A 9,443-nucleotide genomic window follows, 5' to 3' on the forward strand; every position below is an offset into this window, starting at 1 on the left:
TGCATTCAGTTTAGATTTCTTGAGATAACCACAGAGAGAGACTGGAGGCATAAGGCTAGAAAGATAATAGGTGTTATTTGCAATAGATTTAAATTTTATTTGTAGTGCTGTCTGAATGTTTTCTTACCTTCAGTTTTCACAATGGGAGAAAATCATCCAAAAAGTCCTGTCATAGGGAAGATTTTTGGAGTATGTCATTGGAGGTATTTAAAACCAACTGCCCACTTTTCTCCACTTGGTCTCTCCAGACTCCCTGTGGTGCGCTGTGACTTCAGGAGGGCTCTGTTGTGCCACCAGACAACCTGTTTGGCCCAAGTACGCATTTAATAGTCACTGGTGGAGGCTTTAGGAGATTGAACGTGGTTAAAAATAGACAAAGTATAGAATAGACAAATAGACAAACAGACAAAAAATAGACAAAGTGGGAGAGAAAAATCAATAACAACTTGTTCAAAAGAAGAAGATATGCTTTGACCCAGGTGAACGGGGTGGTAGACCTGTCTGCCGGAGCTTTCTTCAGAGCACTTACTTTCTGAGGGACATTTCTGATGGAGAGCAGCATCTAAAACATTGTCTTCAGAACAGCTTACTTCCATATTTCACTCAAGCAGGTGTGGTTTGATGAACTTGACTCTACTTTTACATTCATTTAATGACAAGTGACTCCAGAAATGCAAAACAATAGATCTTCAGCCAAAGAAAAGTGCGGCAGACCCCTCCACTGCAGTGGCTGAGACTTTGCCTCAAAATACCTTTTCCCAAGGACATAAATGCTCAATTTTCTTTTAAGCATTATAAAAATGTCAGGATGTCTCCATGTTGCCACAAAACCTCAGTTTTCCAAGTGACATCTGAAGTAGTCAAATGCAGGGTTTGTAGGTACCTATAGCAGGATTTTTCCTTTGATTTATTATTTAATTTGCTACGAGGAAGAACAGAAAGGGTAGGGAGAAGAAGTGGCAAGTCCTCAACAGTGCAGTGAAGCAGAAGATGAGAAATGTCATTTTAATGAATAAAAACCAAAAGCAAAATGTACATGGCACAGAACACTGATCAGGGAAAAACAAAGGGGACTTAAAGAGATCAGAGTGAAGCATATCAAATCACATATTAAAACAGATAAGAATACAAAAAAGATACCAGGGAAACAAGGTGCAATTCACTATGAACAACAGTGCATAAGTATTACGAAATGATGAAAAGCAAATGCATTTTTTGAAGTGTGAAAATACTTTTCTCACTCCAAATTAAGGCTAAAAAAAGTGCAAAATCTCAATAATTTTGAATAACATATACCACTTCTTTAAGCTTTCTAGAAGTTTGGAAACAGCTAAAATTTCTAAGTTTAAATAATGCAAGCCACAAAATAGGTAGTTTTCAATTCAACAGTTTCTAACTTCCTCTCCCAAACTAGAAAATGTATTAAACTAATCCCTTCCCCTTCCAGCACTTTTAATTAAAATGAATTTCCACTCCCACATATATCACAGAGCATGATTATACAGCTATTTAGATTAATTTCCCCTTGTTTAATTTTAAAATACTAATTAACATCTTTTGGACTTTCCTATAAAATTCTTATCCCCCGTTCATGTTTACAGCCTTGTAATCCTTACAGACTATTACCATATCTCTCCTTAAATATTGCTTAAATTGTGCAGATGAAGTCCTCTCAGTTTTTCCTTGGAAAACACTCCATTCAGGGCTCTAGCTGTTTCTAATTCTTTTCAAGGAACACCCTCATCACCTTTCCACTGCTGAACACCAGAATACTTGAATATGAACACCGAGTTGTTCAAACCCGCTGTACAAAAAAGCAGTATAAGGAAAGGAAGGGACCACGCAGATTAGAGCATCTGTGTGTGTGATGCTCCCAGCACTGAAGTTCTCAGTAAATGCAGGGAGTTGGTCAGAGGCATCCGTAAAGAAAAGCCTTACTCAAACAAAATGTATTTTCATATAGCCAAATTTAAAGGTTTGCATTTTGAGGCAAAGAAGGCCAGGCCATATTTCAGAATGGGAGCTTGTTGCCTGGGAATCAGTGTATTTTTCATATACTTCCCTTTCATGTGTCCAGAATTTCTTCAGCACTTACACAGTAGGACCTGGATGCTCTCAAAGAGCTCTGGGTTTGCTCATGATGAACTTGAGCCCTGTGGAGTTGATTTGCATTCTTCTTCCAGCACTGCTAAGGTTGAAGTTTTGGGTTCAGCTGTGCTGTTTTCAAGTCCTGCACAGAGTTTGGGTCACAAGTCTGTTAGGCTCTAATGTCTCTCCCCAGATCGATAGATCTGAGGCTCCTCAGTAGCAGGCTTTCTAAGCCTGTAACCCCCATAGAGCAGTTCCATTTCCAGCCGTAGAGATCTATTATCACTTTTTAGAAAACAGCTAAGGCAACTTTTCAAAAGTACCTTGGGTCTAACAACAGTCCTCTGAGTAAGCAGCTGCTTCTGATGTCCATCAGCTGGACATGCTGAATAACATTAAATCTTGGCATGCTCCTGTCTACATGGTCTTGTATCAACATTATCGAAGATTTTCATTGTTTTCCAAATCTTTTCTCCATGTCTTTTTAAAAATACTCATTGTTATAAAACACCTTCAGCAATTCAGTCATTCTTTAACAGCCTGTTGTGCATTCCAGCTCCTCTTTCATGTTGTTTTCTCTTTGGTATTTTCTTTTGCCAGTAATAACAAAGATATTTTAGTCATTGGGGGTTTTTGTTTAGCTGAAGCTAAAAAGAATAACTTGAATTCTCATGCAACGTAAGGCTTTCCTGCTTATGCAGTGAATGTACTTCCACTGACGTTCAGTCTTGCCCTTTTCACTTGCTGGTTTTACATGTCTATTCTGCAGAAAAAATACATTGTCTTTCTCTCCCCTCCCTTGAGAAAGCTTCCATTGCAATTCTTCTCCACTTTCAATGTGGGACCTTTTATAACACTCAGGTCCAAAAGCTGTCTCCCTTACAAAGCCACAATTATCACTTCTCAGTCTATCTTAATTCCTCCATGTGTGTTTTTTAGATGAAGTAAGAAGTGCTAGAGGAGAAACTCAGCCTCAGGAGTGTGTACTTAAGTCTTATATGCTATGGCTGGAGAGGATGTACCATTATCTGTAGATCTACTATGTGCCATGAGAATTTGCCTAAGTGTGAGCAATAGACTCTAATCCTTTACAACAGTAGTTAAGTGTATATATATTCTGTCCCTAATGAATAGCTACTGACGGTTTTCATGGCAAACTACACTGATATTGAGCTTTAACTACAAAAGTCGCTTAATTGCCTCAAAAGCATTAAAATGACAATTCCCCACAGTAAAGGAATTTTAATAAACGGGTCTTTAATTTACGTTTCAAAGTGTGAACAGGTTTATTAAGATTTTAACTTATGAAGTCTTACTTACTAAAGCAACCTGTCTTATAAAACACCTGAAAACACCCAAAAAGCCAAATCTCCACAAACCTCTGATTAGTAGGACAGAGCAGATAAGAATTCTGGGAATCACAAAGGAAACAGGGTTCCAATGTCATCGTTACTGCTATGTAACACTCGGTCAGTTTCCTAAAGCCTTGGTAAGCGTGACTGAAATTGCAGCTAGCTATACAGGTCAGAGTCCCAGAGAGATCCAGGAGTAAAATGCCTATCTGCAACAGAAGTGGGCAGAAGGCTCAGTTGGTGAACATCCATCAGTGGTCCCCAGACAGCTTTTTAGAACACATGATCTGTTCAGACACCAGCTTGGTCTCTAAGGCACCATCCTGAAGAGCCTGGCTCTGTCTTAATGATAACCCCCTCCCAGTTTTTGGAAGGTTGCTGTTCAGAGCCCCTGAGCTTTCTCTTCTCCAGGCTTCTGTAACAGCCATGCTGCAGAGAAGTGCATTCTGCTTTCTGCCAGATGGGAGCTCCTCAAGGCTGCTGACCGCCCCGCATGCCACACATGTGGGAAGTGACAAGGTCTCTACCACCCCCCGCTCCTCCTTTGCTGAGGCAAGGAGCGACCCTGCACACAGCACTGCATCCCAGAGCAGGGAGAATGTCTGTCTGCAAGGGTCTAAACTGTGCTTGATACAAGATGCAACCATTGGAAAAGATCCCTGATGGGAGTTAAATGCCTTCTCAGCAGCATGCCCATCACTGACATATATACATTAATACTCTGATTATTCAGACAAATTCTTATTTTTGAAGACAGCACTAATTAATTCATATTTAAATTTATCCACCCATCTAGAGGTTTTCTTTGTAATTTATGAATTAGAACAGACACACAGATGAACTGCAGAGCCACTGCAATATTTACTATTCCTAGCTAAACAACGACAGATCTATGATGTAGAAGAGAAACAGCAGTAAGTCCTAGATTAAATTTGTAATGTCAACGTCAGTCAGCATCCTTTCCCATTCCAGTTCTTCACAGGTGACATCAGAAAACAGATTGCAAGGAATAAAAAGTATTCTCAGCACATAAGGGTTATGAATTTCAGCAGGCTCCCAGTCAAGCCCTCATTTAGCTTTTTTCCTATGGTAGAAAGCGTCTCAGCCTGGACAACAGCTGTGTAGGGTGGTCTGAGGAGGAAGCCCTGCACTGAATGTCCAGCCAGCATGCAACCTCTCACCTCAAGGAAGCTACTGTGCCACCAACCTGAGGAGGTGGGGACAACAGTAGCAGCACTTCTAACTGAGAAATTACGAGCGTTGACCCTGGAGGGATCATTTTTGGCAGTGAGATAAATCAGGGTTTATGATTCACATGACCATAATTTGAGAATTTATTTTAATGGACCTTCAGCTCCTCATGGTCATTATCCTCCACAAGTGAAGGAAATGCTCTTATCCTCGAAGCCCAGAGACTTACACTAAAATGAGATGCCTAATCCCAGTGAGATAGTAAGGAGTTAGTTATTTTAGTTTTAGCAGATTTTAAGGACTTTGGCCTTGTGTTTATGCTATAACTTGAGAAACAGATAAAAAATGAAAGCTTAAGTTCTCAAGCCCAGTTTTAGCACAGGAACTGAATCATTGATTTCTGATTCATCCCCGCTTACCAGTGCTTTCAGAGTCCACAACAGCCTGAAGTGAGGAAGGCAAGACCTGGAACTAGAAGAATAAAATTCAAAAATTAATCTGTACATCTAAACTATTAAAATGTCAAACCATTTTTTAAGATGTTAGTGGTCACGTATAATAAACCAGGTCTTTTTCATATTTTGCCCGGAGAATAAAAATAACAGAGCTCTCCAGACAAAATACATAACTGAGCTGAGAACTTGCATCTTGCTGTTTTGAATCAGCTTGAATTTTACTGACGAGCTGCAGGATAGATAACGGAATGGAGGCAGAGGAAGGATGAAGGCTGTGTCAGCACAGAATGCAGAAAACCATTTCAGTCACAACATTTACTGTGTTCCCTTTACTGTGATCTTTAGGGTACATTATAAAAAAGTCCCAGGGACAGACTTTTAGCAACACAGACTGTTTTCTTTCATTCCCGTTACGGCCTTTTTCCCCCACTCTTTTTAAAGAGAAAAAACCATCATGTTCTGCAAGCCACAGTGACATGGGATTTCTTGCTAGAGGTATAAGTCCTGCCTACAATGACCTGACTTGTGTCAGTAGGGAAAAACTCTCACAAGACTAAATCAATTTAACAGAAGAACATTTGCTACTCAAGGAGAAATGATATAATTGAAAAGAATCTCAGTAAACAGCTTATTACTGAGATCTCACTGCCCAGAAAGCCAACGTGTGGAAACACCACAAATCCAGTGAAGTCACACTTTGTGAAGACCCCAAACAAGTATTTTATTTAAAATAGATTTAGACTACTTTTTACTTTTCTTTCATTCTCTATTGATGATGAAGATGAAATGCACTTTTTTGGCACTCTAGACAGCACCAATTAAACTTGATTTCTTTCTTGAGCTTCTCATAACTCCGCTTGTCTCTCACTTCCAAGGCTTTTTTCTTTTTAGCTTTAAATTTCTTCTTTGTTTAGAAAGAAAGCATTGCTCCCACCCAAACAACCTAACTTCAACTCATGAAAATACACACACAGTTCCCAAGTCCTGCCAGGTAGTTAATTTATCTAACATTTGTATTTTATCCTTATGAAAAATTAGGATAATAATTCTTTTTATCCTTATGAAAAATTAGGATAATAATTCTTTTTATCCTGTAAGCTTACGAAGGATGGATATTCTCTTATTACTTGATTATACAGTACTTAAAATAATAGTCTCTTGATTGTAATTGCATAGGCCATGCATATCGCATTACCTGCCTAAGCTATACCAAATATCTTGTTTCCTTATCCTTCGCTTTTTTTGCTTTTGGATGTGAAAACTAACATTTCCTGTTTGTAGGCCAGTCCCTGGGCTACAGCACCTCACCACACTCCCATGCATATCTCACATGTTGGGTGAAGTTCAAATAGTCCCTTTCATTTACCTAAGATCAAGAGACCATATAGAGAACTTTCAGCTTGCTGAGGCCAAGTATATTGTTTAAGTCTGAAAATGGCAGTTAATCGGCTACATACGTGGTCACCTCCGCTAGAAGGATTTCTCCTGATACGCATGTGGCTGCCTACACATCACTCCAGTGCCCCCAGAAACCCCCCTGTGCCTCTGTAGAGGCTGTGTGGAAAACACTCCAGCCCTCGTGATCCCAACCGCAGCCCTCCCGGTCCTCCAGGCTTAGGGGAAGATGAAAGCCAGAGCTCCGCAGAGCCAGGGGATCTGCCATTCACCTCTGACTGCCCTTCGCCATCTCCAGAAAGCCCATCACTGTGGGCCCTCCCTTTCTCTTGCTAGGTCTTTCTCCTCACAAAGAATTCTCCAGCTGAAACAGAGCAAATGTCTCAGCATACAGCGTTCAGAAATCGCTACGCAGCAGCTGGGCTCCACCTCAGGTTTCTACAGGCTCTGACATTGCCTGTAACACATTTCTCAACACTCTTTGGCTTGCGAGCCAGTATAGACTAAGCTATTTATCAATCCACATAAAAGATCCATTCAAAAAAGGCACCACCCTTGCCACAAACTACCTTGACACATCTGCACCGTCTTCCATTAGTGCCATCCACACTAGCTAGACATTGATGCTTATGGATTGCTTTCAATCTTTTCATATTCTCCTGTTGAGTGGATAATGCTTCACACAACTGTTGAAAGAAATAGCTCTTCCTAGGGAAAAACAAACAAAAAAACCAACAACAACAAAAAAAAACCAGGCGGCTTCAAAGAGGCAGGACTGCTCTTGGATGGGTGCAGCTATTAACGAGGCAAGAAGGAAGTACCTACTGCCTGAGAAAGGCTTTCCAGAGGCACCCACTTAATTGCAGCACACACTCTCTTCAGCAGGTGGCTAACTAGCAAGAGTCTAGAAGCAGCTTCATGAATGTAATATTGCTGACAGATGGCAACAAGCAAAGTCTTTTCTTCAGTAGCTCTTTCAGAGCCTGGTGACAGTCAGATTTTGATCACATTTACACCAGTACAAATCTAGGATGATTCCTTTAAGGCTTTCAGTTGCTATACAGCTGCCACAGCATTAGTTGTACTCTACACAGCAACAGTTCCTCATTACATCAGTGATAAAGGTATCATGGGCTGTCTGGGCAGGTTTTGACATTTGTGGCGTGCATAATGCAAGGGATTGAACAGCTGTGAATACTGGGGTGGGAGGTAAGAAATAGGGCAAGAGCATGACAAAGACGCATGCTTACATTTCATGCCTTTGGGTACACTTTCCTAGCCTAGGATTGCACAGCAACAAACAACAGACAATGGAATGAAGTGAGATGCATCAGAGAACAAGGGAGAAAACAGCAACCGAACCTGGGGACCTCCCAGACCCTCAGGATCCAGGCTATGTTTAGGTTTACCATTGTTATTGCTGAGCCTGCTGCCTTTTGTCCAGGCAATAGAGCCTGGAAATCAGGAGATGGTCAGCTCAGAGTTTTCCTACAGGCTTGCAGGGCAGACCTGAGAAAATCATCGTGTCTCCCCGTGATGCACCCCCACATCTGCAGAGCAGGCACCAGGGCAGCGGCTGCTCAGAAATACAGAACAAAGATGAAAAAAAAAAAAAAAAACATATAGCAGAACTTGACTTACCTCTCAAAAATTTTCCTAATTAGTGGTGGTGTCAGAGTCAGGCTTCTCCCTCACTGTGCTGGCTGAATTAACCAATTTTCCTCTGCTCCAGCCCTACGCCTGTCAGGCAGGAGTTACCAACTGCATTCAGATGTTACCATTTAGACATTCAGCATTTTCTCTCCTCTCCGGGCACTAGCGAAAGTTTTCATGCCATAGTTTATTTACAGTACATTCAATTCATGCCTCTAGCCATCCTAGGGACATCCCACACACTAAATCTTACAAAGACTGTAGGGCTTATTTTACCCAGACCGTGCTATCTAGCTGTGTCACATTTAATTGCCTTACACATCTGAATCACATTAGAATTATTCAGGAATTTAGAAAAATTAGAATACAAATTGCAAATAAACTACCCATGTTGATCCTTGTCAGCATAAACCCCCCAGCAGCTACAGCAACCTGCCCTGAATTCTATTTAACAAAAGAATTTCCATTTGACTGCTGAACTGTTTGCCTAGAAAAACAGCAGAGATTTTTGTTGGGCCGCTCATTTGTCTTTGCATATTTACCCACATCCTGATTAGGAGGAAGATACTTTCTAACATAAAGCTTGCCAATTTACACGTATTATTCCCGATACTTAAATTATGCCAATTTCCTTACCGTTAAAAACTTTCATTAATAATTTAGATGAGTTTCAGCCCTACAGCAAAGAGCATTTGATCTGAAACCTGAGAAGAAAATTGGCTGCATTATAAAAGCTAGACGTACATTTCTTACCCCAGCCACAGAAAAGATATCAAATGCAGACCACTAACATACAAATAAAAGCCTAATTTTAAGACAGAAAATAATCAGTATGTAAAACTGTACAATAACATTACAGTGAGGAACAAATGTGTCTGTTAAGCAGCGTAATTCCTTGAAGGATGAGGAACTCGATACCCTGAAATGCTCTTCTTGCAGAAGGCACTCCTACCTGAGGTGGGTGCCAGTTACAGAGCTCTTGCGAGCCCACAGCAGAGATTTCATTATGTCAGGCTGACATCTGATGTGTTCAGCTTCCTGGAGTATGAGATCTACTGATTATTTCCCCGTTAGCTCTGTTTCTTTTATTTATTGCACTAGAGTGTTCGAAACGCTTCCTGAAAACAGTACTACAACACAGAAGTGCATAGCACTTGCTTCCCCAAATACTGGGCTTTCTTCTGTTTCCCAGCATTTCTGCAAAGGGACAGTTTTGTCACGGGCTTAGATGGGCCAAAAGTCAACCTTTTGGTTAAGGTGTTACAAGTAAATACCTCGCTGCATGCTGCGTTTTGGGACCCTGTAGCCT

The 9,443-nt window shown here is 40.8% G+C and overlaps 1 long non-coding RNA gene across 3 annotated transcripts in view; it reads right to left on the reverse strand.

Moving 5' to 3' along the window:
* The window catches only part of LOC129736527 (uncharacterized), a 12,318-nt gene extending 3,123 nt beyond the window's left edge, over positions 1–9,195 (reverse strand). The window contains exons 1-4 of one of the 3 annotated variants that reach the window (XR_008733265.1): positions 9,087–9,195; positions 8,123–8,221; positions 5,051–5,102; positions 128–302 (exon numbers count right to left, since the gene is read on the reverse strand). This is a non-coding gene — a long non-coding RNA (uncharacterized LOC129736527). The other 2 variants (XR_008733266.1, XR_008733264.1) reach the window with 2 other exon arrangements.
* Between the last annotated feature and the right edge of the window lie 248 nt (positions 9,196–9,443).

This window comes from Falco cherrug, chromosome 7 (assembly GCF_023634085.1).
Source record: "Falco cherrug isolate bFalChe1 chromosome 7, bFalChe1.pri, whole genome shotgun sequence".
Taxonomy (NCBI): Eukaryota; Metazoa; Chordata; class Aves; order Falconiformes; family Falconidae; genus Falco; species Falco cherrug.